General features: G+C 35.9%; 1 protein-coding gene and 1 long non-coding RNA gene across 5 annotated transcripts in view; one reads left to right on the top strand and one right to left on the bottom strand.

The window, feature by feature from the left end:
* The window catches only part of sn (fascin domain-containing protein singed), a 166,654-nt gene that overhangs the window by 87,773 nt on the left and 63,051 nt on the right, over positions 1-15,830 (bottom strand). The gene's annotated exons all lie outside the window — the stretch shown is intronic.
* LOC137248349 (uncharacterized) lies at positions 364-6,396 on the top strand. Its single transcript, XR_010952159.1, has 3 exons — positions 364-774; positions 5,291-5,416; positions 6,041-6,396. It is a non-coding gene; the product is annotated as an uncharacterized lncRNA (long non-coding RNA).

The raw sequence follows: 15,830 nt of genomic DNA, 5'->3' as shown, positions 1-15,830 counted from the left end.
TTAAAATGACATTTTGAGAGCAGTTCAGCTATTCGTTTTTGATATGGCGGTTCTGAATGAGTGCGACAGAGATGGAAGATCACACGTACACGAAATATCCCATTTCACCATGGATAATATCGGCGCCTCGCCGAACAAAATTATCCAACTTATTATCCAATTTTTTGGATATCGTCAGTATACGATTACCCGATTTTTTATCCACTCATGGTTAGCAGGGTTATTTCTTCTTTATATATCTGATATCCACGCTTGTCTTCTAGTTATTTGCCTGTATATGTGTGAGTAATAATTTCTGCTCTTACCCTGCTAACCACCCTGCTAACCATGGCTAACCACATTTTGCTATTTTCACCTCAAAAACCAACACTATCTCAATTTCTTTTTGGACACAACTAACACCAACTCACATTTGTGGGACATTTTTCATAATTGTGGTAAATTTCTAATATGTGCGAATGAAACAGTAGTATGATGTAGGAATGAAACAATAAGATACTATAGATTTCGCCACCATTTATGTAAATTTTTTAAGCAAAACGCGTCTCATTGCGAAAGAATTTAATAAAAATGAATTTTACAAGTGTTCAAGTGAGTAAGAACATTAAAAAAAAAAAAAAAATATAACAGAAAAGTGTGCGACATTATTTTCGCGCAGTAATTCGGGATTCGCTAAAGAAAAACGGGCGAACGTAAAAAAAAAAAAAATCTCCAGCTTTCATCAGCCACAAAAGGGCTTCTCCAAGACGCCACTTCCACGTTGGATTATCCGAGGTAAGTAAATGTTTAGGTATTTTAGTATAACTAACTTTTTTGTTGTTGTAGCAGTGCAAGTTTGGAAATATATTGCAGAACTTACCCTTATTATGAAGGTACCAAATCAGTGTTACATATTATGGACCTGACAGAGATCAGGAATATTGTTTGGTGTCGTCATAATATGAATGGTTCTGAGTAAATGCGGGTATTATGGTGATAGCCAAATTAGTTGAAGTTTTGTTCGTCCAACGCAGGACTGACTTTGTTTTTGATCACCATAATATGGGTATGTAGTTATATACATACATATGTTTGATGGCACAATTTTTGCTGGTAATTCTTTTCTTTAGCACACAACTGCTAAAACTAGTCAAAATATATCGGGAGAGGTGTCAATAGAAGCGCTTTGATCTCAGAACAACGAATCTGAAAGCGGAAATTGAAAATTTTATATCTGTGCAGAGATATTTGCAGTTACCCAAAATGTATTAACGAAAACCCCTGGTCCCTCCGAAACCGGCGGTGTGATCCATAGAATTTTGGCCTTCGGCCGCGCTTATAAAACATTACCACCAAGGAGGTGGAATTAAAATTAAATCAGTGCAAATTCCTTTCGTACATAAAATGTTTTCCTGTGAACAACAACATTACAATAATCACATGAAAAATGCCAACTTTAACTAAAAATATCTCTGCACAGATATAAAATTTTCAATTTCCGCTTTCAGATTCGTTGTTTTGAGTTCCTCTTGACACCTCTCCCGATATTTTTTGACTATTTTTAGCAGTTGTGAGCTAAAGAAAATTGTTTTTTTTATAAAAATGTGAAATAAATAGCTATTATGTTCCGCTTATTTAATACGGGAGGAAACGCTCTCCTTTTTATACCACCCTCGAAAGTGTTAGTCTGCTTGGGGTAACAAGCAGATACTATGGTGTTATTTGTTTATGATCTTGTTGACAAAGAAAAAGAATGTGGACATATTTAAAGATATGTATGTTAATTAATTTAGGTAATTCTATACACTCTAAATAAATCAGTGCTACAACAACAACCAAACACTAAATAAACGTCCAAAAATATCGGGAGATGTATCAAAATATGCGTTTTGGACCCAGAAACGCGAATATAAAAACACAAATTTTGAGTCTGTGAAGAGATACTTGCAAAAGAAATTGCAACTTTTTGTGTGGTTGTTGTAATGTTGGTGTACACAGGAAATAATTTTGTGTAAAAAGGGTTTTTTTGCACGGATTAAATTTTGATTGCACCCCATTGGGGGACCGGCCAGCGTTTTTTGACACCCTTCCCGATATTTTTGGACATGAATTAAGAGTGTTATGCTTTCGTATAGAATTGGCATCATTTCAACGACTCAAAATTTTTGTATTCCGTTTTCGGATTCGCATTCTGGGTCCAAGACGCATCTTTTGGTAATTCTGTACGACAGAATGACACAGGTAATAGCGTCCAAAAATATCGAGAGACGTGTCAAAAGACGCGTATTGACCTCGACAACAATATCCGAAGGCGGAAAAGAAAAATTTTATCTCCGTCCGGAGATATTTGCAATTGAAGATGGTGATTTTCATGTGGGTGTTGTAATGTTGTTGTACCCACAAAAAAAAAATTGTGAACATATGTGATTTGCGCGTTTTAGTTTTGGTCTCCACACCGGTGTAGCAAAATATGAGTCCTGGACCCAGAAACGCGAATATAAAACCACAAATTTTGAGTCTGTGAAGAGATACTTGCAAAAGAAATTGCAACTTTTCGTGTGGTCGTTGTAATGTTGGTGTACACAGGAAATAATTTTGTGTACAAAGGGATTTTGCACGGATTAAATTTTGATTGCACCCCTTTGGGGGATCGGCCAGCGTTTTTTGACACCCTTCACGATATTATTGGACGTGTATTAAGAGTGTCATGCTTCCGTATAGAATTACCATCTTTTGAACAACTCACAATTTTGTTTTCCGTTTTTGAATTCCCATTCTGGGTCCAAGACGCATCTTTTGATACATCTTCCGATATTTTTGGACTTGTATTTATAGGTTCATGCTGTTGTATAGAATTACCTAAATTAATTCACAAACAGTTTCTTTTAATATGTATGTCCACATTCTTTGTTTGCCAACAGGATCAAATAAATGACATCACAGTATTTTCTTGGGGTAACATACTTAACGCCAACACTTTCGAGGGTAATAGGCGAGCTTTTGCCTCCCTATTAAATAAACGTAACATAATTTTATTGCATTAACATTTTTATACAAAATAAACAACTTGGATTCTCTTGAAGTTGAATTGTTTGCTGCTTGCAGATGATCGCTTGTAAATTACCATCCTCAAAAATATTGCGGGTACCCCAATAAGCCCGAAGTGTGTTTCGTGAATTATCAGGGGATTATGCGCACTGAGGCAAGGTGCACATAAGGCAAGGTGCACACGAGGCTACGCGTCATAGACGCGTACAAGATATTTCATATAGCTACAATTTCTCTACGCCTCAAGATCTGCACACGAAACTACTTTCGAGTGTCGCTACAAAAAGGCAAACAATTATTGAAAAAAATAAAAAATTTAATTTCTTCAGCTGTATCCGTCCCCGAAACCAAAGGAAAATAGGTATTAAACGCTGTTTGCATCCCCGTGCCGTTGTAAATTATAAAAGGCAATTTTAAACCACCGCGGACTAGAGAAAAGGGTGATTTCTAGTTTCCAACACTTTTTAGCCTTTTAAACGCTTCAACAATGTCTAACCAAGCTGTTGTGTTGTTTAATACTCTTTTTCGCTTTGTTAATATACCTTTCACGCACTTTTATTAACTAAAGTAACATTTTTTAACTAATTACACAAATTTGCATACAAAAAAATGTAAACAAATATTTTGTTCTTCCTTTTTTTCAAGCGTACGTACGCTCATCGACCAACATTGCTGTACTCTCAGCTACACGAAAATTTCATGCTTTGTCGCTTTCATGCAGCTGACGCCTCGTATGCAGCTCTTCATTCAAATACATGTGTTCGGCATCAAAGCGTACAAATTTCGCCTGCAGCGTCTATGACGCGTAGCCTCGTGTGCACCTCGCCTAAGGCTACGCGTCATCCACGCGTACACGATATTTCATGTAGGTACAATTCTTCTACGCTTCAAGATATGCGTCGCTACAAAAAAAAATATTTCCAAAAAAAATAAACAAATTAATTTATACTGTATAATTGCAATTATACAAAAGTTGATTGTATATAAAATTAAAAAGGAAAGTTTTCACTATATCTTTATAGCAACAGAAGCACAGCACAAAAGTTTGTAAAAATGTGAAGCGTAGCATAATCTGATTAAGGCAAGGTGCACACGAGGCTACGCTTCATAGACGCGTACAAGATATTTCATATAGCTACAATTTCTCTACGCCTCAAGATCTGCCCACGAAGCTACTTTCGAGCGTCGCTACAAAAAGCAAACAATTATTGAAAAAAAAAATTAAATTTCTTCAGCTATATCCGTCCCCGAAACCAAAGGAAAATAGGTATTAAACGTTGTTTCCATCCCCGTGCCTTTGTAAATTATGAAATGCAATTTTAAACCACCGTGGACTAGAGAAAAGGGTTATTTCTAGTTTCCAACACTTTTTAGCCTTTTAAACGCTTCAACAATGTCTAACCAAGCTGTTGTGGTGTTTAATACTCTTTTTCGCTTTGGTAATATACCTTTCACGCACTTTTATTAACTAATGTAACATTTTTTAACTAATTACACAAATATGCATACAAAAAAATGTTAAAAAATATCTTGTTCTTCCTTTTTTTCAAGCGTACGTACGCTCAGCGACCAACATAGCTGTACGCTTAGCTACACGAAAATTTCATGCTTTATCGCTTTCATGCAGCTGACGCCTCGTATGCAGCTCTCCATTCAAATACATGTGTTCGGCATCAAAGCGTACAGGTTTCCCCTGCAGCGTCTATGACGCGTAGCTTCGTGTGCACCTTGCCTAAGGGTGATTTTTTTAAGCGGCCTTCAGGCGACCGCCAACGCAGAACCACTATGGATACTTCTAGGATCATGTTGTAGTTATGTTAACTATGCTTCGCCCATTCAATGAGCACGGCCATTCACTAATTGTCATCAAAGTCCTATAACGGGAGACAAAGGAAAATGGTAGTCTCAACAGGTGTGGAACATGGGAGAATAGTGTTAGATGCGTAGTTTTCACATTACAATTGAAAAGATGGTGGGTGTCATGTGGGGACACATCGCATGCAGGACATTCAGTACACTTAAACGCCAGCTTTATAACCCAAATTTTATCTTCAATGTGATCACAAGTTCCACCTAATAGATTTCCTCAAATTATTGTAATGCAATGAATTTTTTCTGTATTAATATCGACCTGATTATCAAGTTATTTTGCTACTTGTTCGATGTGAATAAATTTATAGTGGAACTTTTGATGCAAAAGTCATGATTTGGCTGATCAAGTATTTTTAATGACCTTAATTTTAATGTCCTTAATTTTTTACAGGCAAGTTCAAGAAAGCCCTGGAGAAGAACGGAGCATCGACCCATGTTAAATGCAGTGAGTGACAGAGTGGTTTGGAGACTGTTTCACTTAAGGAAAGTTATTTAAATCATTGGATAAGTTGTCAGGGTAAATAATGTAAAGTTGTAGGGAAAGTAATTTTTTTTTAGATGGAAAGTAATTTTTTTTAGATTATCCTGAAGGACTCTAAATGTTAACATGCATCAAAAGAAATGTAATTCAATTACTTTTCTTTTGATGGAAAAATCCTTATAGCCAATTAAATATTTTTTGGAAAATATTGCGAATTTCGCAAACATTAATTTGTAGTGAGAGCAAATAATGTAAAGTTGCAAGGAAAGTAATTTTTTTTGATGATCCTTAAGGAATTTAAAATGTTAAAATGCATCAAAAGAATGGCAATTCAATTACTTTTCTTTTGATGGAAAATTCCTTATAGCCAATTAAATATTGCGAAATTCGGAAACATTAATATGTAGTCAGAGTAAATAATGTAAAGTTGCAAGGAAAGTAATTTTTTTTGATGATCCTTAAGGAATTTTAAATGTTAACATGCATCAAAAGAAAGGTAATCCAATTAAATATTATTTCGAAAATTTCGAAATTTGCGAATTTCAGATCAAATAATGTAATGTTGTAAGGAACGTGACTTTTTCACTTAAATTCCTTATTTTTTATAGTATTGCTACTAAAATTAATGAAGTTTAACAAAATTTTTTTATTACTGAATAGGTAACAATTCAAAAAAGGTGGTTTAAACTGTGACAAATATGCCGAAAGTGGAAGAACAAGGACGTTGGGGATTTTGTGGATGACACCATTATGTTAACCTGCGGCGCTTAAATCTGTATTTTTATTTTTAATTCAATAAAAAACTTTTCTTAAATTATTATAACAAAATTTTGAAAGTAAGAGTATATGTTAAATTCAATTGAAAGTTTAGTTTTTAAGCCAATGATAACTAAGTAAATTAAATCTATATTATAAGTAAGAAAAAATATTTATTTTAATTTTAAATCAAAATCAAAACTCAAACGTAACACTAACCAAAAGAAAAATGAAATGTATTAATATATAGATGAATGAATTAAAACACATTTTTGTTAATATTTTTTATTGTAAATATCTAAAATATGCATACATCCAAATTATTCATATTCCCTTAAAATTAATTTGTTGTGTTTTTAAATTGAAAACCATAATTTCTCAATAAAAACATAGAATGAAAAATTTTGGACATTTTGTGGGCGGTTTTTGGTTATTTTGTGGGGTTTTTGCAATTTTTTTAGGTATTTTCAATTCGCATTATAGGTTATTTGATCATCGGGCTGGCAACTCTGGAGCGCCTAAAAGTATGCAGCCTCTTTAAAATGACATTTTGAGAGCAGTTCAGCTATTCATTTTTGATATGGCGGTTCTAAATGAGTGCGACAGAGATGTAAAATCACACGTACACGAAATATCCCATTTCACCATGGATAATAACGGCGCCTCGCCGAACAAAATTATCCAACTTATTATCCAATTTTTTGGATAGCGTCAGTATACGATTACCCGAATTTTTATCCACTCATGGTTAGCAGGGTAGCTGCTGCCTACATATATCTATGTGAAATACTCTCTTTGCTGTTAGCTTCGCTGTTTACATGTATGTATGGCTGCTCACTTTGTTGTTGTTGTACATTTATTTAGTAGCATCATAGTGATGTATACAAATGCTAATATTCGGCACAATACTACCATTTAAGAATAGGCATCTAGAATGTTCGGCTTCTTTCAGTGGAAGGTACCGATGCCCCGCTGTTTTGGCTGGTTGATGTCCACGTAAAGGCAAAGGCTGACATCACCGCAATACAATTGACGAGGCAAGGCAGAAGAACCAAAGGACCTGCGATGTCTACCAATGTGACCATATGTACAACGGCGCAATTTATTGATTGAACGAACGTTTTCAGTATAACGTTCATATGTGCTTAAGCACCAATAGTCGACATGGCTGAAGTGGATAAGGACATCTTACATGAAAAACTCTAAGGACATATGAAGATCGTTCCTTTCATGATCAAAATCATACTTTGCGACTTTAACGCTAGGGTGGGCATGGAAGCGCTCGTTGGTCCTACAGTCAGAAAATACAGCTTAAACATTGTCGCTCGCAAGGCTAAGCCTCCACCTATTAGGATACATCTGTCAGATCTAGAAGCAGCAAGTGGTTTAGGTCCTACAACGCTCCTAGTATTTTTCAATAAGACGGAGTTATGTAAAACATAGGTCCTTGCACTTGGAGAAATCGAGAGAAAAATTATCCGGAAGATGTATGGTCCTGCCCGTGATGGAAATGTCCTGCTTCAAACGATAAGCTGTACGAGCTTTAGGTAGATATGAAGCAAGAGCAACCAAAGGCTTCCGTGACTAGGTGTTGATATGCGAATTAAAAGAGAAACTCTGGCTCAGAAATGATTCCTATCGGCACCATTATTTGGTAGTGGGGGAAGGGGAAGTCTTCCACTCCGCTTTCCCATTGTAAAACTTGGCAGACTGGCGTGACTTGTTACGCAAGGCCCAAAATCGCCTTGGCGGTTGAGCGCTAATATATGATGATGGAGGTTGCCCTCCCTGGCCACTTTTTTCTTTTGTATGCGTTATTTTTTTTTTCTCTAGAACGGCCATAACACCCATTATGCCCAATGACGAGGCCACTAACGGCACAACGTGCATACATACAAACATATTTTTTAACAACATGTGGCCTCATAAAAAAAAGTTCAAAAAAACTTGTCTACAATGGCATGCATCAGCCGGCGGCGAACAACAACAAACAATGAGATCAAATGTATGCTGTTCCAGCCATTGTTTTGCTGCTACAGAGCAAAGAGCACAGCTAAGCTAGAGACTCCGTTAGATTATTGTGTTGGAAAATTCATATTCGTCAATTGAAGGTGAGTTGATTGGATCGCTGACGCTGACACTGTGTGTCTCACTGGCCCATTCGTACACAGAAACTGGTAAATATGGAAAGCATGCGAGACTAGTAGTACGAGTACACAAAACTAACCGCTAGCTCATCAATCGTTTGTGTCATGTGCCAAACTCGCAACGTTGGTCGGGTGTAGGTATGTAATTAAAAAACAGAGCAATCAAGAAACCCGCCAACCAGCCAGTCATGTCAGGCAAACAACCTCCCAACATAGCAATATCACGACTACACTACGAAACATACAACAAAATAAACTATGCTACCGGTTATATGCGGCATCGTTTTAAGACACAAAGCTTAGTCAGTTAGTAGAGCAATAATAACAGCGTTTGTGTTGTTACTTTTGTTTTTGCTTCTACATACTATATGAGTAACTTGTTGCTTATCACTTGTTTCAAATTCCATTAAACATGTCAAACGTTTGTAATCTTTTGCATTGACACCTTAACTTGTAAGGTCGCATAATTACAACGTTACGACAATAACTTTAGTTGGGTGGTAATTCATTTGCTGCATCCATCTGATCTTAGATATGTACGTCCTAAGCTTTGCTTGTTGCCGATAAAGTTGATTTCATCCCACGTTTTAACATATTTAAGAGACAGAAATGCGGCTAGCGAACTGGCTTTTATGGAATTGTTTGAATGTATGAAAGTGTGCGCATGCGCACATTCAAATGCGCATTTGAATGTTAGCTCGTTCGCATACTCGCATTCGAGTGGTAACTATAAGCGCTTTTGCGCCAGAGCTGCACTCTTTTAATAATGTCTGCCGTTTTTATATACTCAGCTGAGCAGAGCTCACAGAGTATATTAATTTTGTTCGCATAACGGTAATCCGTAACGGCATAAACTAATCGAGATAGGTATAGACTTCTATATATCGAAATGATCTCGGCGAAAAAATAAAGTCATTTAGCCATGTCCGTCCGTCCGTCCGTCCGTTCGTCTGTCCGTTAACACGTTTTGAGGTATCTTGATTAAATTTGGTATGTATGCAGGTTCCTGGGCACTCATCCCATATCGCTATTTAAAATGAACGAAATCGGACTATAAACGCCCACTTTTTAGATATCGAAAATTTCGAAAAACCGAAAAAGTGCGATAATTCATTACAAAAGACGGATAAAGCGATGAAACTTGGTAGGTGGGTTGACCTTATGACACAAAATAGAAAATTAGTAAAATTTTGGACAATGGGCGTGGCACCACCCACTTTTAAAAGAACGTAATTTAAAAGTTTTGAAAGCTGCAATTTGGCAGTCGTTGAAGATATCATGATGAAATTTGGCAGCAACGTTACTCCTATTACTATATGTGTGCTAAATAAAAATTAGCAAAATCGGATGAAGAACGCGCCCACTTTTTAAAAAAAAAATGTTCAAGTCACATTTTAACGTAAAATTGAATATCTTTACAGTATATAAGTAAATTATGTCAACATTCAACGCCAGTAATGATATGGTGCAACAAAATACAAAAATAAAAGAAAATTTCAAAATGGGCGTGGCTCCGCACTTTTTCATTTCATTTGTATAGAATACTTTTAATGCCATAAGTCGAACAAAAATTTACCAATCCTTGTGAAATTTGGTAAGGGCATAGCTTCTATGACGATAACTATTTTCGACCGTTTGTCCTTCCGTTCGGCCGTTAACACGATAACTTGAGCAAACATCGATATATCTTTACTAAACCTAGTTCACGTACTTATCTGAACTCACTTTATCTTGGTATTAAAAATGGGCGAAATCCGACACGTTCACTTTTTCGATATCGAAAATTTCGAAAAATGAAAAAAATGCCATAATTCTATACCAAATACGAAAAAAGGGATGAAACATGGTGATTGGATTGGTTATTTGACGCAAAGTATACATAACTTTAGAAAAAACTTTGTAAAATTGGCGTGACTCCTACCATATCAAGTAGAAGAAAATGAAAAAGTTCTGCAGGGCGAAATCAAAAGCCCTTGGAATCATGGCAGGAATACTGTTCATGGTATTACATATATAAATAAATTAGCGGTACCCGACAGATGATGTTCTGGGTCACGCTGGTTCACATTTTGGTCGATATCTCGAAAACATCTTCACATATACAACTAAGGGCCACTCCCTTTTAAAACCCTCATTAATACCTTTAATTTGATACCAGTATCGTACAAACACATTCTAGAGTCACCCCTGGTCCACCTTTATGGCGATATCTCGAAAAGGCGTCCACCTATAGAATTATGGCCCACTCCCTTTTAAAATACTCTTTAATACCTTTCATTTGATACCCATGTCATACAAACACATTCCAGGGTTACCCTAGGTTCATTTTCCTACATATTGATTTCCCTTATTTTGTCTCCAAGGTTTTACTTTTTTTATTGGATTACCATGATATTGTAATAAGTTGGGAGACAAATCGAGGGATGAGTGGAAGATCACATCTATCTTGGCTCTCAGTTCGAAAACGCACTATATCAGAAATTGCTTCAAAAGGGGTATATCTCAGCGTAAAAATAAATTTTCAGCGTTTTCGAAACGGCAGCGAAGAAACGGTCTTATTCTACTCAGCAGTTCATATAGTTATGTATATGTTCCACAGAACTCAGGTATGCCTAGCAAGGCATTCAAGTCTTTAATAATGGATCAAGTTTTAAGGGAAAAGAGGCCTTAGGTAAGGTTGAACTCACCGGTCCGTGAGGACCTAACATAGAATAAATGATCCCATAGTGTTTCCACAATTTTGTTCAACGACTAAACAGAAAATCGCAATCAGCAACTAGAAATTATGTTATAAAATAACTCTTTCCTATTGGCAAATAAGAACTATAGTTTAGCCTTAAAAGGGCAGCAAAGTTTTCAACTTGCCTATATATGTATGTCAAACGTTTTGTAAATATATTGTGGCGAATGTTGACATCACTAGGCTGTTAGTAAATAATCACGCAACAATAAAAACATGAAGCAGCCACTCGTATATAAATGTACACATTAAAGCTAGCAACACTTATGTACAAGACAACGAAGATATCTCACACACACACACATGTGGTCGTCAGCCGAAGTAGTTGCTCACACATACACATGCATAGGACTATGAGAAACGCATAAACTACAAATATACATGTACCATGCAGGATATTCTAGAAGGTGCAACCTCTAGACCTTTGGAGAAATATGCAGACGAGGCAGAAGAGAGTATAAAAGCAGGGCAAGCTGAGGAATCAGTTTGATTTAAACACGCAATTAATTGTGAAGTATAAGTGTTATTGTGAAGTACCCTCAAAGTAATCTAATAAAGACCAGTTTGCATTACTGAATATTGGAGTTATTTATTCGACAATTTAGCGATTCGAACGTTTGCAGAAGGTGTATAATAACATGGATTTCCCAAAATTCGTTACAATATCAAAGTAGATCTGTTTAAATGTTGGCTCTTATTAAGGTTGTCCGCATAAACTTTAAAACTTCTCACAAAAATTGTAAGTGAAAATTTGGTTTCATATCTTTTATCTTGGAAAGGTAACAACATTGGCTAAGAAATATGCACAAAGCAATATGCAAAATAATCAGAACGCGAATTGATTGATGTTGACCAGCGTTAGCTCTTGATTATCAATTAAATAGCACCGTTTTCAATATAACATTTAATTGATGGAATGAATGCGTTGATCGTTATGAAACTGGGGTATGCCAAATTTACTCATATTGTACCGTTAACTGAAGCTTGCGCCACTTCTTTACTTCTATAAATAAATTTTTTAATATAATATACTTACAAATATTAGACTGTTTCTAAAAAATTTTAATGTTATGCTTCTTAGGGACGTTTTCTTAAGTATAATTTTTCGAAATTCTAGTTTTCTCTATGCTAAATGAAGCATCAACATTTATTTGAGTGTAAGGCATAAGTTTAAACAAAAGTCACATTTATTGTTGATTTTTACCCTGTGTTGCCAAATGAAGCTTTCTGAAAGATCGCTATCTTCCAGCTAATTTCTAACTTAACTAGAGATGATGAAAACGGCCTTTAGCCAGCAAAACTCGTCGCGAGTTGGCGCAGGGAGTGTGATATTTAAAAATACTTTCCAAATTTGTAAATTTTGCGGTCGAGTTTTACGTAACTTTCCGGTGAGCAAGAGACTTGAATGCCTACACTTAGGTCAGGGCACGCTACACAGCAACAAACGGAAAAAATACGCTAGACTTGGGACGGATCAAGATAATTAGAAAATTCATTCGAGACTAGGAATCTTGGGATAGGGGTTTAAGTAACTTCACGGTGAGTTAGAAACTTCAACCTTTGAAACTAGCTTAAAACCATATTAAAATGCAATATTTAGAATAAAAAGTGCTTCTACATTAGGTATGGATCGGGATATTGAGAGATATAAAAAAATCTATAAAGAGCAGCAAAGTGAGAACAAATGTTGGTTAGGTGGCGCATGGAATTAGATATTTAGAAAAATTGTACAGATCGGATGCAAACTTCCGATTAATTTTTCAAATACTTCCCATTGAGCTACAAGCCGAGTACCTCATTCCTTGTTAAGATATCGATGACAATGCATCATTTGATAGCTTCGTACGAAACGGGTGAATTTTTGTGATCAAGTTTCAAAAAACCAATGGAAACTGCATTCATATAGTTCAGAAAACAGAAACAATGCAACAAAAGGATATATGAAAATTTAAACGCATTTCAAAGGTCAAAGGGAGCAAATAAATATCACAAAAAGTTCTTTTACGGAGCGCACAGGTCATGTACATATCATAAAAATAGTACCTGGGTGACCGAGCTTTGCTCGGCAACGTTTCGTTGTGCTCGGCAACGTTTCTCGATTATCTTCATGCGCCGAATTATTAATTTCAAATATTTTTTTAGTTATACACTATAAAAGTCTCACAATTTTATTACATTCCAAAAACTTGTAAATTTCACGAATAACAACTATCAGTGTTAGTTTAATTAAATGTCAACTTACTTCCATCCATCTGTTGGTAAGTAGCTAAATCGTTAGATGTGGTTTTCAAATTAAACATATACCTCTAGTGTTCAACGGTAGCAAATTACCATGGTGAGATATCTTTTTGCTATGGTAAGAAATCTTTCTAATAGTAATCTGTGAGAAATTGCAATTATTCATCTCATATTTTCCAAAAATATGCATTTAAATATATTTTGCTGGAATTCGCCATGGTGCATTTCAATTTTATTAGCGTGTGTGAAATTAAGAAAATTAAGTCGAATCATGTGTAAGATTTTTTACGAATATTTTTAACTTTAATGTTCTCCTTTAAAGCTTGAATAGAATATGAGTAAGTAGAGTACTATTTCGTCTAAATACCCCAATCCTAAATGGCAACCCTATTCAAAAATGTCCCTATTGTAATGCGCAATGAAATACCTTTCGTTTGATACCCATATCGGCATATCTCATGCATTTTTTTTAATTTCGAATAGGTGGCAACCCTAAATGGCAACCCTACTCAAAAATTTCCCTATTGTAATGCTGAGTGAAATACCTTTCGTTTGATACCCATATCGGCATATCTCATGCAATTTTTTTGAATTTCGAATAAGCGGCAACCCTAAATGGCAACCCTACTCAAAAATTACCCTATTGTAATGCGGAGTGAAATACCTTTCGTTTGTTACCGATATCGGCATATCTGATGCAATTTTTTTTTAATTTCGAATAGGTGGCAACCCTAAATGGCAACCCCAAATGGCAACCCTACTTAAAAATTTCCCTATTGTAATGCGGAGTGAAATACCTTTCGTTTGATACCCATATCGGCATATCCCATGCAATTTTTTTTAATTTCTAATAGGCGGCAACCCTACTCAAAAATGTCCCTATTGTAATGCGGAGTGTAATACCTTTCGTTTGATACCCATATCGGCATATCTCATGCATTTTTTTGAATTTCGAATAGGTGGCAACCCTATCAAAAATGACCCTATTGTAATGCGGAGTGAAATACCTTTCGTTTGATACCCATATCGGCATATCTCATGCAATTTTTTTGAATTTCGAATAGGTGGCAATCCTATCAAAAATTACCCTATTGTAATGGGTAGTGAAATACCTTCGTTTGATACCCATATCGACATATCTCATGCATTTTTTTTAATTTCGAATACGTGGCAACCCTAAATGGCAACCCAATCAAAAATTACCCTATTGTAATGCGGAGTGAAATACCTTTCGTTTGATACCCATATCGGCATATCTCATGCAATTTTTTTTTTTAAATTTCGAATAGGTGGCAACCTTGTGAAACATTCTGAGTGGCAGCACCTAGGTAGAAAGTCTAAGAAGGTGATACATTATCTCTGTGCAAAATTTCTTTTAAATCGGTTGAGCCGTTCCCGAGATCGTTCGGCTATACAAACAAACAAGAATTGCTCGTTTAAAGTTATAAGATTTACCAATTAGCTACAAACTTTAAAGTTCGTACAAAGTTTATAGCAACGAGACAATGACACAAGAAGGGGAAAAATAAAAATAAACTTCTTTTAAAATTGTATACACTTCCTTTATGTAAATGAATAGAATCGCAGCGTAAAATGTGTCTTCAACACATATTTGCTCTGTCGATGAGTTTTGATTTTGAAATTATAACAACAGCCATTGGTAAAAGCTTATTGGAACCAAGTCTGTAAAGGTAGAGCGCATTTTATAGATATTAAATATTTTCGGTACTGCAAAATTTCCAAATTAGTTGGGCTTTTTGGACGTGCTCTTTTAATTTGCGAGAGTTTCACATGATCGACCAAGCAGAAAGAGCGTGGCCCCAAGGCGTGGGCTGTAAAGTGCCGAAGATAATATATGAAGGTCTTACAATTGTAGATTAAAAACAAGTAAGGAAGGCTAAGTTCGGGTGTAACCGAACATTACATACTCAGTTGAGAGCTGTGGAGACAAAGTAAGGGGAATCACCATGTTGTAAAAGGAACCTAAGGTAACCCTGGAATGTGTTTGTATGACATGTGTATCAAATGGAAGGTATTAAAGAGTATTTTAAGAGGAAGTGGGCCATAGATCTATAGACGGACGCCATTAAGGGATATCGCCATAAAGGTGGACCAGGCCTGACTCGAGAATATGTTTGTACGATATGGGTATCAAATGAAATGTGTTAATGATAATTTTAAAAGGGAGTGGGCCTAAGTTCTTAGGTGGACGCCTTTTCGAGATATCGACATAAAGGTGGACCAGGGGTGACTCTAGAATTTGTTTATACGATATGGGTATCAAATGAAAGGTGTTAATGAGTATTTTAAAAGGGCGTGGGCCTTAGTTCTATAGGTGGACGCCTTTTCGAGATATCGACATAAAGGTGGACCAGGGGTGACTCTAGAATTTGTTTGTACGATATGGGTATCAAATGAAAGGTGTTAATGAGTATTTTAAAAGGGCGTGGGCCTTAGTTCTATAGGTGGACGCCTTTTCGAGATATCGACATAAAGGTGGACCAGGGGTGACTCTAGAATTTGTTTATACGATATGGGTATCAAATGAAAGGTGTTAATGAGTATTTTA

The sequence above is a fragment of the Eurosta solidaginis genome, chromosome 4 (assembly GCF_040869045.1).
Source record: "Eurosta solidaginis isolate ZX-2024a chromosome 4, ASM4086904v1, whole genome shotgun sequence".
Classification (NCBI taxonomy): domain Eukaryota; kingdom Metazoa; phylum Arthropoda; class Insecta; order Diptera; family Tephritidae; genus Eurosta; species Eurosta solidaginis.
This window is presented reverse-complemented; position numbering and strand designations above follow the sequence as displayed.